A 19,794-nucleotide genomic window follows, 5' to 3' on the forward strand; every position below is an offset into this window, starting at 1 on the left:
GCTCAGTGTGATTCCTGGAACAAATTGTGCTCAACCTTAGAGGTTACGGTGACAAAAAAACAAAACCGTTGATCACCTGTTTGTGTTCCTCTTCTGTTTCTCACATCGCTGCAGATAACGCAGCTCCATCCACTTCCTATAGGCTTTCACCTTATCATGTTCACACGTGTGTTTTCGCAACTCATATCTATTCATGCCGCCCTATTTGCCAAACAAAAAAAAAGACAAAAACAAATGAATGCCTTCCTGAAAATATTTTCATAATTTAAGCACAATATTGACTGCCCATCACTGACATTGATGTCACAGATAACAAACTTCATGTACTTTTGTTCAAACAGAAAGCCTCAATTATTATCACAAGATATTTGGGAGGTAGGGAAAGAGCGGGTGGGGGGGATTCTGTATAAATGACAAACCTGATTAATCCGAATAGCTGTATTCACTTTGCTCCCGTGGCTCCAAAAGTGGTCCCATTTGTGTTTGCTGTCCTGCGAGGGCTCTTTGAACACAGCAGCAAAACACAAGTGTGTGCGTGCGTGTGTGTGTGTGAGTAGTGGAAGTGTCGGAAACAGGTGCTCCCCCCCCGTTTGATAGTCTTTATAAGAAACAGACGGTAAGTGCTGGGTGTGTCCATAAACACAGCCTGCACAGGCCTGTGGAGACCACTACATGTCAGCTCCCCCGCTCTGTGGTGCACCATGAAGGGTCTCTGTACTTTGAGTTTGCGGCACGCCGTCGTGTTGAGTGATCTACATCTGCGCGGTACACAATAATCATTTAAAACACATTTTGGGGAATCAACTCCAGTTAACGTCCGACAACAGTAAGCACGCAAAAAACATTGCTTTTTTGCGATATCGGTAACACAGAATGGCTTGTAATTAGCTATCGAAGAGTGACAGGGAAACCTACACAAAGGATAACCTAGCATGATCTAGAAAGCGGGCAATTCTAAATATAGAGAAACTTTCAGAGGAAGACTTAAAATAAACAGATGCGACCCTTATATTATGGATTCAGTGAATTAATTTCTACAATGATTCAGAGTGCTCAATTCACGTTATTGTCTGATTTATGAATGAAAGACAATACGATCCACCAGCGGTGCACAGAAAAAGTCTGTCTGCACCTTGATGGAAATCACCTGTGCCACAACTTAAATCTGATTTCTTTGGTCTTAAATTCATTTGTTTGTAAATTCATTTAAATGTCATTTATGTGCAGCACATTGAAAAATGCGTGCCAAAGAATATCATTTTATCGTAGCTGTAACCCATTATTGAATTCCTTATCGGGTCACACGACTCTACTTGTTCTTGTGAAACATTAAGTTAAAAAAAAAAACAATCCAGTGCGAGCTATTAGAGGCAGCAGCATAGTACAGATGTTGTCTGTCAACACAACATCCAGTGGAGTGAGACATCAAGGTCCAATATGTGCCCCCTCTAACTGCCCCCCCACCCACATCCCCAGCAAAGGATTCGATGCTACCACTTTACTGACATTTGTGACCTCTGCCCCAAATGACGCTGGCACAATAAAAATAAATCGGGCGCGATGATGTGTTAATCTGCTTCGACAAAGCATCTCGCCGGCCAATTAACATGTCATATTTTATCACCAAAGTGACACCTGTTTATAATAGCGGGCCTGGAAGGACTTATGTGGCTGTTTTTCTTGCCTGCGCGCCAAAGGAGCGGCGGGGTGGGCTGCTTCATGTGGCCTTGCATTTCACCACCAATGCAATGCCGATGCTTCAATGAGTGTAAGGAGTGTCGTGCTGTTTTTACAGGAAAAATGAATTCACTCAAACACAAAAATTGGAAGAGCAGCACGGTGGCCTGATGGTTTGCATGTCAATTGGTGGTTCTGGGTTTAAATCTCAGGTTGGACCTTCCTGGGTGGAGCTGGTGTGCTCCTCCGATGCTAAGATTGCTTTTTTGAGCACAACCGCCCCCGCGCCCAACCTTACAAAACATGCACGTGAAGTGTGAATTGTTTGTCTCTACAGTGATCAAGCCTTGATGCCAAAACCTGTGATTAACTAACATATTTTTTTTTTTTATAATTGTCGATAGATGCCTATAATGGATACCATTCACGACTTTTGTCTCAATGAAGCTACTCAACTCACTCCCCCATGGTTCCTTGGCTCCAAGATGCAGCACAATTTGTTTCGGTTCACTGTATATGCCCCTAGATTGGCAGCCAATATGTTCTGCTTGGGATCCCCAAAAACAATTTGTATCGATTTGTTATACTGTACTGTATCATTTAAAAACTACAAACCTACCGTACATACGGAAACCAATCAAACAAACATATTAAACCAATTATTTATCCTTATCTTAGCTTTGAATCAACTAAACACTGACATAATTGTGAAGTATCACCTTGTATGTCGTATGGCAGGTGCGTCAAACTCATTCTTGTTGCGGGCCACATTATAATTACCGTTTCCCTTGGAAGGCCTTGAGAACAGAAACTGTAGAAAGAAGTCAAGTATAAAGTTCAATTCAAGTTTTGTTTGATTAATTGTATTGAGGGGATTGGTAACAAGAAAATGATAACATTATGTCACTGATTTATTACATATGAAAATGTTAAATTTTTGTACAGATTTTTAGCAATTATCATGGAAGTTGTCGTCTTGGATTTGCTTTTGCGGGCCGCTTAAAATGATGTGGCAGGCCACATCTGGCCCGCAGGCCTTGTGTTTGGCAAAGGTGCTCTTTGGCATTTGTTTGCATTATTGTTATCAGATTCATGATTTAACAATTTGTGTTTTCGTTACTTGTTTGGTAGACTTTGGTTAAGTTTAAAAGAAGGACAGTCTTTCAAAATAATTTATGATTCATTTACCTTTATTTTACCGCAAGTCGAACAGATACAACCAAAGTACTGATGAAGAATCAATCAAATTTATTGTTTATTGCAATGCAGATTCATGTGGCACTTGTTTGTTAAAAACATGGAATGAGGACCTTGAAATAAAAAAAAATCTCATATTAAATCATAATCACAACTTGGAGGGAACTTTTTAATTTGATTCTTCAAACTCAATCAGTCCTTGTTGTTGGTCCAACGTTGTTCTTCTTGTAGAACGCCAGTGGGATTGCGTTCAATACTCGATTACCACATATTTTACAATCACGCTAAAACCTTCCAGTCGTGCATTCGCGAGACGTTTAGCCGAGTGAATTAAGTGCTACGAGTATGCTTCATTTATCAGCGCTTTTTGGCCGCACATCTGCACGCTAACCCGCCTGCCGCCACCAACATCACCGAGCGCCAATAAACACGGGGAGGCCGCGTGCGAGCTGAGGTGTCTGCCCACTCAGACGTAATCACACTGATTAGCTGCTGTATTATGGTGGGCTGGCACTCCTCCTTCTCCTCCGAGATGAACGCTTCGTACACAATCCAGAACAGGCTTGCGTGCTCCGCCGGCGAAACGCTTAACATGAGCGCTGCTCTGACGTATGTACCGCGTGTCTGTTTTAAATCAAAACCGCGGGCGAAAAAAAGATCGAGTGCCATCGGGCCGTCTCAGTCCTGCAGTAAGCATATTTTTTATCCTGTTTTTGATGAAATATTGCACACAAAAAAAGGACTCGTTTGACTTCCTTCCATCGGATGAAGCTTGAAATCAAAGTGCGGAGCGGCTCTAATGCAAGCAGCCTCAGCGGGAGGTGGAGTGCAATGCCGGCCTCAGCGTCACGCTTTGAATCAAAGCGGCCGGAACCATCTTGCAAGGATGTGGGAAGTGAAATGCCGAACCCCCAAAACGATGAGAAAAAGGAGAAGCCGCTTTCAATGACCTTACTGTTACCTCCTCGACAACGCCACGCAAGCCGCGCCTTTCTGATACCGGCCCGGCTCCCAAACCTGCAATTCAGTCCCATCTCAGGAACTGGACTCATTCTCATTTCCTGTCTGCACAACAGCCGTCGCCTGTTTAAATTACTCCCCAGCACCTCCCAAGTTTCCCCTCCACGTCGCTATACTCTTGCTTGCGTTCATTTTTACGTTCTTTATTTTTTGATATTTTCCGCAAGATAAAGCATTGCTTGTCTTTTTCTAAGAGAAACTTCTTTGTATAATTCTGACATATTTGTCCATTTTTGAGAAGGGTGCCATGATTTGAAGTTTGAGGTTTTGGACCGACAGTGACACCCTCTTCCGTTTCCTCTCCCAGAAGGATTCCTCCTCTCCTCTCGGATTTCTCCAAATACATATTCAAAAGTCCGGATTAACTCCGCCAGGTGCAAAGCATGAGACAGTAGCTTTTGTGTTGGTTAAAGCGCCCGTGCTTTTAAATACTACTTGGTAGTGATCGGGGCAAATTTGAGCATTTCTTTCCTTATTGTCAAAAAAATCCATGGTCGGCCCGGTGGTTCACCGGTTCACTGGTCGGCCTCAGCGTACAGAGGTGCAGGGTTCGATTCCGGCTCCAGCCTTCCTGTGTGGAATTTTCATGTTCTCCCTGTGCCTGCGTGGGTTTTCTCCGGGTACTCCGGTTTCCTCCCACATTCCAAAAACATGCATGGCAGGTTAATGGAACAATCTAAATCAGTGGTGTCAAACTCGTTTCCCCTTGGAGGGCCGTTATGATTGTGAATTTTAGAAAACGATATAAATGTTGAACCACCTCCACATATTACATACAACAAATTGATGGATAACTTGTTTTGAAATCAGATGTCAAGAATAATGTCTTGTTCAAACACTGTTGTTTTTGATTGGATATGACAATTTGAAATTTTGGTACAGACGTTAGCAAGCATCATGGAAGTTGACATGCTTGATTTGCTCTCGCGGGCCGCATTAAATGATGTGGTGGGACAGATCTGCGCCCCCGGGCCTTGACTTTGACACCTATGCTCTAAATTGTCCCTTGGTTGGTGTGAGTGTGAGCGTGGATGGTTGTTTGTCTCTGTGTACCTTGTGATTGGCTGGCAAACGGTTCAGGGTGTCCCCCCGCCTGCTGCCCAAAGACAGCTGGGATAGGCTCCAGCACGCCGTTGTGAGGATAAGCGGATCAGATAGTGGGTGGATGGATGGACAGACACTCCATGGTGTGATGTGTGCAGGTCAAAGTTGTGACGCGCAGGGGTCGTCACGCTATTGTAGTAAATTTGATCGAGGTGCAGGCAAACAGATTCTGCTCTCCTCTGATATGTGTGGGTTGATCACATCGTATTTCCGTCATAAATAATGACAACAGCATGCATCGAACCCCTCTTTATCATCGTAGGAATCAAATCATTGAAGGCGTCTTTATGATCATCTTTATTATGATTACTTTTTGATTCATATCCTTAACTCATTCACTCCCAAAGACGTTTTTAAACGTCTTTTCAGACATGGTCCAGAATTGGCTGGTACTGAATGAGTTAACCGTTTCACGCACCCTGAAACCTGATAAAATGGTCAACTGTCCACTGTAGTAACGGCTGCCCCAAAAGGGGTTCGTTTGCCCTCTGATTCATTTTTCTTTCACCTCAGTGAACTGGACTTACTGTTCGGAACTGTAGCGCCACCTATGTTTGTAGTGTGCTCCACAGCTTCTGAATGCATTGCGTCCTAACCTTCCAATAGGGTGGTTCCTTCTTTTCAAACCCTGCACGTGTGGACAAAGCATTATGAAGCAAGCTCCGACAGCACATAAAACACACTCAACAGCAATGCTTGCACAAGACGAACCATTTAGGAAGGTGTGATGAGACAGTGGCGAAAACCCCTGGTCACCTTCGTTCCACGTGCTCTGAATCTGAAGGTCGTATACGGGTGCCACTCCATTCCAGGGCACATACGCGGCCGCCTCCGTGAGATGGACGTTGTTCTCCTTTCACCAAGAATAATGTGGCTTTTAATGAAAGTCGGAAAGTTCCTTAAGACCAGACGATGTGGCCAACTCCCGGGAAGGCCGTTAAATGGGAATTTATGTTCCTCGTTGACATTTTGCTCGCTCGTTCCAGGGAAATCGGGGGAATTATAAACCGCGGTGCTGTTTTTCTCCTCTCCCAGTATGCATAAATGTGGAGAAAAATGCGGCCAGTGTTTTACATTTTCCCCAGTTGCACTGTGTGCACTCTGTGGCGGCAGAAAGGGAGGGTGTTAACCTCTGTTGTAATCCCGCACTCGTAAATGTCTAATTACGCCAATTTGTGCGACAAATATTGAATGTCTGAAAGATGTCCTGTTCGGCGGACACTCCATTACGTGTGCGACTTCATAACATCTCGTACGAACGCTGAGCCAAAAATCTTTGCAAAGCAAAATCAACATATTTTTTTTTGTAGATGCACGCCTCCTACGTACCGTTTCCCGGCATTTTGTACATTGGGGAATCGTTGTTGACCCTTGCACCAAACCTTCAAGAGCGAGCATAAGACGTCTTCTTCATCGGCGAAACAATGGTTGGCTTTGGTTGACATTGTCAGAATAGGTGCAAAAAAATATTTGGGGTTTTGCGTCATTGATTTTGTTTTTTTTTCATTTTGGGATAAAAACACTTGAACCGCATGAAGTTGAACCAATTCCCTTGTGAAAATAAGAATAAACGGTTGTTTACTCGCATATTTGATTGGCACGTCTGATTTCAAATTAATATGAACATCATAACAGTCAAGTCCCGGGGAAATGGTGTTTATGTAACAATGAAGATGGAATGATAATTCCTTTGTGGCCCATGATGTGATTGAGTGTGACAAATCTGCTTCACGCAAAGACATGATGTAGAAGCATACATGAAAGCGAAAATGATTTCCTCTCCTATGAATGTTCAATTACATACACACATATGGCCTCATTAGATCCAGTACACAAGTTGAGCCAAAATTCTTTCCGAATCAAACTCACCAAATTAGAAAAAGTGGCGAAACTGTTTTTTTTAATAGATTTTTTTTTCTTGACAAATGCACCCTTCTGTACATTTTGTCTCAAACCAATTTTGAAACAACTTCCTGACGATAGAAATTATTGGTATGTTTTCGTTGATGATTTGCAGCTGTACCCAAAAAAAAAAAAGCATTTCAACTCAAAACGTGACCTGGGTAATGAATGATGGTATGTGGGCTTTTGCACAAATAGACCAAATAGAAGTGTATGGATGAAAAATTGTCAATTAATATGTAAAGCAGCACATTGTAAACTACTTGCGCATCAGTTACTTGACACAGAAAATTGTGTGGTATCAGGAAATGCATTTGTGCTTCATGATACGGCCGGTGAGGTTCATCCAAGCTAAAGATTTGATGCGTGCTGACATGTACGTGTTATGCTTTCAGTACAAAAAAAGTCGCATGTTGAGAAACCGGAGCATTGATTGACAGCCCTACTGGTTATATGTATCAAGGTTGGTGGTCCCTTTGTCCATGTGACTCGCTGTCTGTTGCTTGATCACCCCCGCGCCCGACCCCCACGATCGATGGGCTGACCTGTTGGCAGCAGGGGGTGGCCGCATGAACACGCGTTCGAAACTTTATATCACAGAATCAGTAGTCAAGCTCACAGGTTGCTTACTTCTCGATACGTTTGTATTGTTGTGGGCTTGACTGCAGCCGTTTTCCCTGGGGCATCTTAGAACACCTCCAAAACTTCAAAGTACCGGTAGTCTTACAAAGGCGTTCCTAACGAGATTGCTGTCGCAACAATTTGACCTGATTCTCAGTTATCTTTGATTTACCTTAACAAGCAACAATCAAAAAAATAAACTAGTAGACTAGCAGACTACATTACTCACCCTACTATACAGGTCGAGTTAGCTGTGACAATAAAGTTCTCCTTTCTGACCGAAGCAGGTTGTGCTTTTTTTCTCTCTAGGGCAGTGCTTCTTAACCTTTTTAGAGGTACCGAACCCAACCAGTTAATATGCACGTCCACCGAACCCTTCATAGTGAAAAATAAATACATACTGTAGATATTTTTATAAATTGAAAATATTAAAAAAAAACATTTATTAAAAACTGAAAAAAGTAAATAGCACTTCAAGAAATAAGTAAACTTTGTTTTTTTGTGTTTTTTTAATCGTACGACGTACTATCACGATAGTCACACATTGACTCCGAAGAGAACTAAATTTCCCGCAGCACTGATTGGACAAGCAATGTCATGTGATCATCTGCAGCCAGTGATGGCCAAGCGGGTGTGTCGTAACTAATTGACATGTTGAGTTGGGTGTGTCTTAACCACCACGGTAGAGGCTCCGTTGAACCCCTGAGACCGACTCATCGAACCCCAGGTTAAGAATGACTGCTCTCGGGTAAACACAAAGCTTCTCCAATAAATGTAAGACCATCCTTTACAGTTGTGTACTTACAAACATACCCCGCCATGCTTTCTGCGCCAACAACGCCCACGCATCCTGATCACGTTAACTTTATTTACAAACCAAAATTGAATTGACGGCATTATTTGCATGGCAGGCTGAAGCAAATTCCCCCGCGGGCTGCAGATTACCCAGCCCTGCTCTTTTACGAGTGATCGAATAAGCAAAGGGGGATTTAAGACCAGGTATCTTTCTGTAAAAGCAACTCAATATCAAGTTGAATAATGATCTGTATAATCTCTGCAACGATGACTTTTATCATGACCCTCATTTAGGTATCACATTCCATATCGTTGTGGCCAGCTGAGAGTCACCGTATACTGTTGTCTCTCCAAATAGCAGAAGAATTCAATTACCAAACCCCGATGTATCATTATACCACTGTCCATTCCCCCGCAGCGTGCATGTACAAAGACTTATAGTGTAGCAATAGAGGGATTTTTTTTCTTTCTCTTTTCTTCTTCCACCGCAGTGCGCAGACAGACTGACACGGTGGCCAATAAAATCAAAAGTACAAGAACTCCTGTTGCGTTTCATGGTCACACTCGAAATCAATCACTGATGTCCAGGGTCAGCGGTGCAATTATGTCCACGGGACTCCTCTGATCACTCCCCCCAAAGCTGAAGCAGGCGTCTACATCAATATGACACTGGGAGGGCACTTACTGGACATGAGGTTGCTGTTGCCAAAAAAAAAAAAAAGAAAAAATGGAACTGCATGCAGTAATGCTGCTGGAGGTCTCGTTTAACAACGCGCCTCAGACTCGGAACGTCAAAAGGGCAAAACCTGTGAGTGGTCTCGACGAAAGGGAGAAAATTGTGTTGACTTTGGACTCTCCCGTGTTTCTCCTCATCACAGGAGTGAGGGCTCCAATGATTTTTATTGGGCGCACGGTTGACATTTTGATTTGGACTGTGTACTTTTGACTTTGATGTCAACCCATGCAATTTTCCATGCAAAAAATAAAAAATAAAATAAAATACAAAAGAGGTCACGCCATGTTGGGCTGGAATGTACAATATTTACCGTAGTTCCCCTGCTACGTCACAGCGTGTCCGGAGAATGTCCATGTGTGGGATCGAACACACTGTATTATTGTATTAACATCCCATCTCGTCCTCCAATCTCTCTCTTGACCTTTGATCTCTGAATTGATTCCTCTTAAGCAGGGTACACACATACCAACAATTGGGCTGAATTTGAGCATATTTTCCCTCCCTTCTGATCTGACTCCAGATTTTCCATCACTTTGACTTCATTTCGATGTAAAGTCGGGCATATATACTGATAATCGGACAGATTGTGAGCAAGATTCCTTTCCTCTGATCAAAGTCATCAGAGGCCACTGAAAAATGATCCTGGGCCATTATGCCGTGGTGTGACAGTAAATTTTAGAACAATGGCAAATCCTTTTGTGAGTGGTCAACACCAAGTGGGCGGAGCCACGGGCTGCCTTTTCAATGGTGACTATTGGTTAACTCCAATATATCACCCTCACTGTATGCCACACTATGTCTTGAAAAGGAAGAAACAATCCATGGTCACCACAAACACATTCAAGACGTGGCGATGATTTTCTGGTTCCGTTTGCTTTTCGGCATGAGGCAAATTCATGAGTAATTTTTTATATAAGCAGAGAAAAGCAACACAAGACAGATGGAGATAAAAGCACTATGTAATTTGTCAATTGCACTCATCGTACAAAATAAATAATTCTGATGTAATTTTAATTCATGTAACGCACAGCTATCAAACTCAAGGCCAGATATGACCCACCACATCATTTCATGTGGCCCGCGAAAACAAATCAAAGTTGTCAACTTTCATGATGCTTGCTAAAATCTCAACCAACATTTCAAATTCTCATTTGTAATAAATAAGACTGATACTATAAGCATTTTCGTGTTACCAAACCCCTTATTACAGTAACTTAAACAATTTGTGAATAAACCGTTCTTGACTTCTTTGTACGGTTTCAGTCGTAACGGCCCTCCAAGGGAAATTGTAATTAAAATCTGGCCCTTGACAAAAATTAGTTTGACACCCCTGATTATTGTAACCGTTCAATATTCATGATGGAAGATAAACCAGCATAAATTGTCTCTCTCTCTATTTCTCTCTCTCGCTCTCTCTCTCTGAGTGATCAAGGAGTAGAAGAGTAAATGATCCCCAACATAGACTTTATAACACAGATCTTATAAATGTGAGTTCGCCTAGCTTCATTTATAATTTTTTCCACTCCAACTATGATCCATCTAGTTTGGGGAGAAGTCTCGTGATTATCATGGAGATATGTTTATGGATGAGCCTACTGTGCTGTGTTGGTTATCTGCTTCCGCAGTGCTGCAGAAGAGTAGTAAGCACACACAATGTATATATTTTTTTCTTGTCATGTGTGGGATTCTCACATTTTAAAAATCTGTTAAGAGGTGAAAAATTGGTTTGTGTGTTACCTCGGTGTAGTTGAATATAACTGACGTTGTTTCATCCGTAGTCAGGGTGCGATGATGACAATTTCCCATCATGCACTGAGGGGCGCGGCACGTACCCCCTTTTTTTTCCCCAGAAGCCTGGCATTCTGAAATCGAGCCGCCGTCGCTCATTCATACGCTCGCTTCATTCACGTGTGACGTGCCAGCGCTTTGGTGCCAAACTTCTGCGGGCCAAACCGTGCCATGTGTTTTTGTTTTTCTTTCCTCTCGCATGTGGAAGCAATTTTTGCTTTGTTAATATGAGTATTATTTTAATTGTGGCAATTATAGGTTAAACTGTTCGACCACTTGCGAGGTGCTGACCGGCTTTTGACAAGAAGACAACTTGACTCTTTTGGCACATTCGGCTCTCTTGAAATACTTACAGCACCTTCCATTAGAGAAGCCCGCCCAATGTGCATCATGAAGAGTGAGCGGATATTCGGATTAGATGCCTGTTTATGATAACCCGTTACTTTAAGATTTAACTTTAGAGGGGGAACTGACCGTTGATTAAAGCTGTCGTGAAAAAAAAATAATCAGAATTGACTACACTACCTGTCTGCCTCCAGCAGAGGAGCTATTGTATCGTTCTGTTTTAGGGGTGGGGGGTTGTAAAGTAAGTGCCCTCCAAAATTTTTAACAGTTCAGTCTCTGAGGCCAATTTACTTAGTGTAGTATGGGCTGATATTCGCAGCTCCGAGTTTCATGAACGTAACATACTTCTAGCTGCTCTGCCATTGGCTACTACCAAGCATAGTCCTGGCATCCCATTGGCTAAGAGGCACCTCTACTGAATGTGTCTATGTGTGTAGATAGATCGAGATGTGACTATGCAGCGTCCTCGTTATTGGCCCCTAGGGCCATGAGGTGTTCCGATAGTTTTGCGTAAAAGTGAATCACCCAGAAAAAGTGTTCACCAGTCAGGCGATCGCTCACTAAGCTGATGTTTGCCTTGGACTTTTACGAATGATTGTTAAAAGCCGACAAAAGCAAACGTCCTTGGATCAGTTCTTTACAAAACGCCAGGCAAAAACCACTTCTGAGAGAGAACAAGAACTAAACAGGACAAATGATGAGGACACAGTTAAAAGTTAAATGACCATCATTTTTATTCTTTACTCCATTCTTTGTTTTTTACACTGTGCACAACTCTCATTTATTGTGCCATAATCTAATTGTAACATGTATTTGTTACATATTTGATGTATTTTTATGCTTTAGGAAATATTTATGTCAGAATTTTGGGGGGGCTTGGAACAAATTAGGGCATTTACATGGAAAATGCGTCTCTACTTACAACATTTTCTAGTTTAGAAATTTCTTCCAGAACCAATTCATTTCGTAAGTAGAGGTACCACTGTATAGCGATTAAGTCAGTCATATGTCAATTGTGTTTTATCAAATCGCGATTATGTTGCAAATGCAATTAATGATTCAGCCCGAACATACATATTCATGTCACTCTGGTCCTGACATGCCAACTTTCTTCAACATATGCTTCGTCAAGACTTTTGAGGAGGTCAGAACATTCTAAAAAGCAACCCAACTATACAAATGGATGGAAAGTGAACACACATAATCAAGCTACGTATTTTATTTATGTCCAAGAAGTGTTTATTTTACAAATATTTCCTGTGATGATGATGACATTGTTGCTGTAGATTAGCCAAGCCGGAAGCCCCATGTGTTGCAATAATATGTAGCATCGGGCAACATTTGTGTGCCCAAAGTAAAACAACAGTCTGCTGATTGACTGTTCCTTCCCCCTCTAGGCAAAGCACAAACTGTTTGGTGAAGTATCCCCACTCCACTACCACATTTGGTCCTGTTTGACCGAGACGCAGCATAACTCACAGGGAATATAATTTATACTGTGACAAATCTGATTATGATGGGCAGCAAAAACTCCCTAAATTTTTAGGGAGTCCAACTGTTAGCTGGCTAACCTCTCTGCGGTTTCCTCTTTCGGTGACCTCTAAATCACAACAGAGGTAGAGAGAAACAGGCCAGGCAGCTGAAGAGTCACGGTTAAACAACGCCGGTACCATCCTTGATGGATTGTCTCACCTCTCGCTACGCGTGTAACAGGACCACTAAAGCAAATTCTTTGTTGGCTTGAGCTGAGCGTTTGGAGGCTCGGGACCCCCTTTTTCCAGGAAGATTTTTCAGGCGACTTCTTTATGTAAGCTGCATTAGGGGTCTTTGTGAGAAAGTGAAAGTGATAATTGTCCACATTCCAAGTTTCAAGACGTAAACTATGGGACCGTCAGCCGAGAACAAGCCAGCTGCTTGCAATTTGGGCAGTAGATAATAATCAGGCTACATGCAAAGCAACGTTCCTTCTGTCAGACATTAGGCTGCGGCCCATGCCATACGGGATTTAAAAGGAATGGTTGGTTTAGTTTAAACGACCTTGCGCCAGAGGAAAGACTGGACCTCCTTTGGCCGCAGTCCCAGAGAAATCCAGTCCACTTTTATCACAAAGCAAAAAAAAAAAAAAAGAGAAACCCCCCCCCACATTTGCTATTTCATCTTCTCGACTTGTCCAGTTGCTGATGCTTGCTGCGGTGGTTAGAAGTGGTCGATTTGAAGAGAGTGTGATAGATGACATTTTGAGACGGACTGTACTTGAGCGCGAAGCGAGCGATTTATCGGCACGAGACACGTCACAAACACCATAAGAACAGTAAGACGTCTGACGACAAGGTCCCGAGAGCCACCGTGGCAAACTTAACCGACGCCTCGGACACGCGCGGACGCGGACGGCAACGGGGGCACCCCCCCCCCCCTCCCCCGGCTGATTGATAGCCCTCTCTTCGGCAGTCCCCATGTACACATGACTCCCTCATGAACAGCTGAGTGAGATATTTGATTGGTTGTCAGGCAGGAATCATGGACTGGCTGTCTTTTCATTGGTTCTCTATTCTTACACAGACGATCGAGTTTCATTTGGGTCAGATGACTCGCTCTGCTGTGCTCTCGCAGCAATTGGGTCATTTCGCCAGTGTTTCCAGGAAACTGGCATTTCTCAAGTATGAGAATGGACAGAGCAGTGAGGCTTTATTAGACATCATCCGCCCAGGTCCCTCCAATTCTAAAGCATTTGTGTCATTGCGAGCTATGTTTTAACACATTGGAACCTCAAAGGTTGAACACAATGTATTGTGGTTCGTTCGGATTTGGGGAGAATTTTTTGACAGATCTAAATAAATAATGAACTGCCAGCAATAGAAAACCTTTCATACCTGTGCAAGAAATCTTTAAAGTCACATTTTATCTGTCACAAAAGTGTAATAGGAAGTTGTCCTCTGTAAATTGGGGGGGAAAACAACCACACTGAGATACGATGTTTCACAATCAAACTGAACTGTCGACACAATTCTTAACTGTCAAAAACAAAGCTATTTAGTTGCTGTTAATAATAAAACATATCAACAAGAAATGCTTTCATTTTAATGATGGCATAATGTGAATGAAATTTGCATTGCATACAGTATGTGCCTCAACTGCTACATTTTTAACATTCTTCAATGCCACAGAAACATAAAAAGAAGCAAAATACTGGTACAGTACTAAGAAATGTACACTGAAAAAAAAACGGGATGTTGAATTTACCGGGTACTCAATTTTATTTTGTCAAGTTAAGTCGATCTATACTGAAAAATGTATATGGATCATGATGATTTTATTTAAACACATTTTTTTTCTGTGCATGATGATTAATTTCTTGTCACAGTGTGAGAAGAAATAAAACATAAAAACGGCTACACTTCTTGTGCTCCTGAAACCATGGTGGCGACACAACTGTTGATCATTAATTAGTTCCACTTGCAAAAATATGCCATAAAAATGATCCGTGTCACCATCTCAAAACCTGTCGTGACTGTTCAGACCATTTTAAATCAAATGGTGCACAGTAGACACTTAACTGTACGATCAATGTAAAAATGTGTTTTATGTTAACATTAAAAACAAAACAAAAAAAAACCCAGTCAAACTCTCAACTTTCAAAGCTGGAATGTTTGAATGACAAGCATTTATACGCTTGTAATGTAAAATAATCGTATCAAAACAAGACGTACCCTGGTAACTGAGCATCTTGTGGCACATATTCTGACGTGGCTGTGCGGCCAGGCTGTTTGTAACCTCGACACAGATACACCTCACGCATGCTCAAGTTTGAACATCATTACTTGTGACACAAGTGTAAAATGTAGTTGACCCTTGTAAAAACTCAAAGTCAACAGCCTACCTTGTTGGCATTAGACTGGAAAGGTTTCACTTCATTCCCAGTTCAGAACGCAGCTATGACAGTGCGTCTGTTCAGTTTTTATGGATAACCATCATTCACGCTGTGTAAAACGATAAGCGCTGTTAAGTCTGCATCATCTGATACAGAAGACCATGTTTCAAGTCCACACAGCGCTGTCACTGATGTGCAGTTTTTTTTTTCTTTTCTGGCCTTGACAGGTGCTGCCCGCCTCGGAGAGATTAGGTGATCACGGCTGCGCCCCTCAACCAGATTCCTTTGCCTCTTGGAATGTCTCACATGCAGCGGAGGACCGAGCTCTCCTGGTGTCCTGAGGCGAGGTAGGCGGCGGGATGAGAGGGCGCAGGGTCATTCGTCGGGTATGAACTGCTCACATGCTGTGTTTGCGTTAGCTTTGAGAGGGTTTCGCAAAAGGATTACACTCGTGTCATCCACGCCAAGTGTTTTATCTCCTTGAGAGGACAGACTTGACCTGATAAACTGAGGTTCTGAAAAGTGCTCAAGTTGTAGTGAAAAGGAAGTAAATTCACAGGTTTGATTTTTAATATTAGGTCTGGAATGAGGGATAGCCAAACCTTTTCAATGCAGGGTTACATACAGAGCAATTGATGCCTGTGTGTGGTGCATTTGGATGTTCTTTACTTTGGTTCATTAGACATGTTACAACCAATTCAGTATGCAGTGGCTCAACAAAGATGAAGAGCCACTAAGCAGTGGGATACATTTTGAGAGAACCTACATCAAGGATGGGCAATTTAAATGCTGGTGGGGGCCCCACAATTTTTCTATCAGTGCAACTGGAGGGCCACATATGACCACACACTTCTGAAGAAAATGTATAAGAAAAATGATATTTTAAATAGAGACAAAAATAAATGCATAATATGTGCTCTTTACGTATTTCATTTTGTTTCAATGACAAAGTGGTTGAAGCAAACAACTATACTAGCCAAATTTTCACCATAACTATCATCCGCAAGTGGGCATCTTGCAGTTCCTCATAAATGTACGCGGTGATTTCCTACATCTACATGCAATGTAGACCGCACGCCTCTCTCTGCGCTGAATTTAAAGACAAAGAGCCGCTCCCACTGGATGGCAAACAAGTCGGCCATGTTCCCTTCCACAACAGCACAAACTCCCCTTCCTACATGTGCCCATCTACCAAAATACCAAAACAAAGAAAACTCCACCCCTGCACACAGTTCGACTGCGATTTGCGCTCGGCAGGACAAAAGGGCCATATGACTCCTTCACGGAACCTGTTTGTGATGCCCTAATTTTTCATACGTTTTTTAAATATCCTGATAGAGGCAGGAAGCCACTGGGCGTTGTCTTAAATAACACTGGTCAACACATGTTTTAAAAATATTTATTTCCATCAGAAATGCAAGTCAACTGATTAGATGAAACTCTTGCCAATCTGCCACAGTTGGATTTTTTTTCTGCAACATCATAGTTATAAACTATAAACATTAAAATCTGTATTGCACAAGTTTTTATAGGTCAAAATTTTAAAAGTGAAAACATCTCAAAAACCTGACGTGCTAGAAAAATAAGACATTTTTGAAAACTGTGTCAAAAATACATTTGGGGACACATAAAGCCATCTCTGAATAGAATTCGCTGCTGACTAGTATAAGTACTTTTGTGTTGAACTTCTGCTGTTCTGCAATTGGTCCCAACTCATGTGCAAACCAGATTTACGTGGAAGCTATAGAAACTGAAGTGAAGACCCCTGTTACTTGGTGAAAATGAAGTGAGAATTAACGGTACTAAAAGGCCCAAATAATGATCACGAGAGACTGCAAACAGATCACAACCGAGTGTAAGTATGAGCTACAGAATGTTTGGGAAACAATGGTGATGCATTTGAGGCGCATGTGCAGATGGCTGGTTAAAGGCAGGTCACACATGCTTTGTGGACCCCAGGGAGTCGTGTGGGATGAGACGGGCGGTGCCTTGTGTTGGAGGTGCAGCTCCTGGGCGCCACACGGATGAGCTCATGAAACGCTATGCTGTCCGCCGAGCCGGGGGTTGGTTGCGGAGGGCGAGAGGCGAGGGCGACCCCGTCATCAATCACTCAGGGCTAGAGCCCAGACCACTGCCCGCAGATCATCCCGAGCCGCGGGAGGAACACGGGGCCAGGGCCACATGAAAGGAATTGGGTGTCCCCTCCTCAGCATGCGGGGCTGAGGATGGAGGCTGAGGGATAACAACCAGGAGGCGCGATGCCACGTAACTGGAGAGCGCCGAGACGGGCACAGGGGAGGGACGCTCCTAACAGCGAGCGGCCTGGGAAACCTGAAGACGGAGAAAAGCTTACGACTCAAAGCCCGGTCCATGAACCCGTCAATTCTGCTCGGCAGAATGCTTTCCGTTTCTTTTTTTCCGTGAGCCAGGAATCAGTCAGGAGTCATTTCAGGACCCCCGTCATGCCCACGGTGAGCGTGATCCACCTCCAACATGTTGGCACACCGGAGGCTCACGCTCATCTGGTGCTGACAGACGAGCAGGAGACTCTCCGGGTACCAGTCAGAGTTCATCAAGAGAAAGTTGTGGAAACCCACTCGCCTTGACACAATATTATCAAAGCTGCCAGTGCGCACTCACATGACACTCTTCTCAAAATTACATTTCTACACAACTGTTGCATGTCCATTTGTTCATTACAAGGGAACTCTTTGTTGTTACACTAGCGACAAGGCGACTAAGGTGTGTCAGAAATAATACAACAAATTAGTATTGTTCAAAATAAAACATCTTTCGTTTTCCGAAATAAATATAACGGAATTGAGGCAAGTTCTTTCTGTGCGGCCTGGGACCAAATGCTCTGCGGACCGGTAGTTGGGGACCCCTCTGCTACAGTAATGCCTTTCACAACAGCACTTAGAAACAGTTATCCCTGCCTTCAATACATCTCAGATGGATTATTATCATTTATTTTATTGGGAGTCAGCTAGCCCTCCACCAAGCGTCTCCAGTTGTTCCAAAATGCCGCTGCTCGCCCTCAAACTGGAGCTCGTACGTGGGAGCCCATAACTCCAATTCTGACCTCCCTTTACTGGGTACCTGAACATTTTAGAGATTATTTTATTTGCCTTTCAATCTTTAAATGGTCTTATATATTACAGGAGATACTGATGACTAAATGAAGTTTCAAATGGGACAGAGGCGTTTTCCGTTTCCGGTCCCTCCCTTTCGATTGACCTTCCACTAAAGCTCATCTTAAAAAAAAAAAAAATCTTGCTTTTTGGCTTTTGGTGTATTGGCTTCACTGTCTTTGTATTGTTTGATGTTTTTACTCTATGTACAGCATTTTGAATGCAGCGATGGTTGCTTTTGAAGTGCTCTATAAATTAAGTTGCGTTGAGTGTTTTCCAAACATTTTAAGGCATCCACCCTTTCAATAGTCAGGTACAGTTGGCGCACCCCCACTCCACCACACATCAAGCCTCAAAGAACTCAAAACAAAGCCCGTTTCGTGACCAATAAATGCATGAAAAAGAATCATGTTTTGAAAATATGTCAAAATATGTCATCAATACGTCATTTTGAGGTTATTTGCTCAGTACAAATCCCTGTTTTAATAGAATACAACTAAATGACAGATTTTTTTTGTTTTGTTTTAACAAAATGACTACCACGACAAAATATTCATTCATCATTCATTCACAAATTATTATGACAGAATTGGAATTCAGCAAACAACAAACAAACGAAAAAAACACCTTATTTTGATCTGTCTAAAAGATTTGTCACATTTTTAAAATGGAACTTTCTGCGTAATTGTCTTTAAAAAATGGCCAATAAAACAATTTTGCACATATTCAGAATGTTTCAATAAAGATCATTGCTTGCAGAGTGGTTTTAAAGTAGTCTTCAAAGTTAATAAAAAAGAACAAAAGAGAAAAAAACAATACCCCATGTAAGTACTTTTGCCCAGATCTGCATCAAAATTTTACTTCAAGAGTATATTGCTTTCGTGAGATCCTGCTTCCAAAGAAATGGCAGTGTCACCATGACATCGCACACCGATCTGTTGTAATTTGTGCACCAGCAACAGTACCATTCTTCTTCTTTTTTTTTTTTTTTTTTTAAGCGAGCACCTGTGTCACATAAATCTGTAACAAACTCCCGGGCCAGTATGTTACATTTCTAATAAGCATCACAAAACAGAGAGGGGGTAAGTGAAAAAGAATGGCTACTGTATGGGCGCGTAATAAGAGCCAGCTGTGGACGGCCGCGTGCAGGCCTCTCTCTGCAGCCGGCAGTGTGCTGCTAGACGATTTCAGGCCAGGGAATAGCTGACAGACGCGTCATAAATCCATCCAGTTGTGCCGGTTTGCCGTTTCCGTCGACCGCTGAACTGAATAAATTGTAATTTAACTGGTGACATTTGCCTATGCAAGCGTGTACGACGTCATGTCGGAAGATTAGTACACACACTCCAGCTAAAACCTAAACTAAAAATTTATCGCTGCGATTGATGAAGAAAATTATGTCATTAGTACACACTGTCATTAATTCGTCACAGTTTAATGGCACACAAATATTTTACACATGCATACAACGTTCCTTGATTGAAATTCAGATTCCGGTTGAGAAACAGACATGTTGACTTGAACAGCCAAAAATCAATAAAAAATCTAAAATTTCCCATTTGGCTACTAGGATACATAAGGAGATTAGTGTTTTTTTGGGGGGGTGGGTG

This window comes from Hippocampus zosterae, chromosome 15, assembly GCF_025434085.1.
Source record: "Hippocampus zosterae strain Florida chromosome 15, ASM2543408v3, whole genome shotgun sequence".
Classification (NCBI taxonomy): domain Eukaryota; kingdom Metazoa; phylum Chordata; class Actinopteri; order Syngnathiformes; family Syngnathidae; genus Hippocampus; species Hippocampus zosterae.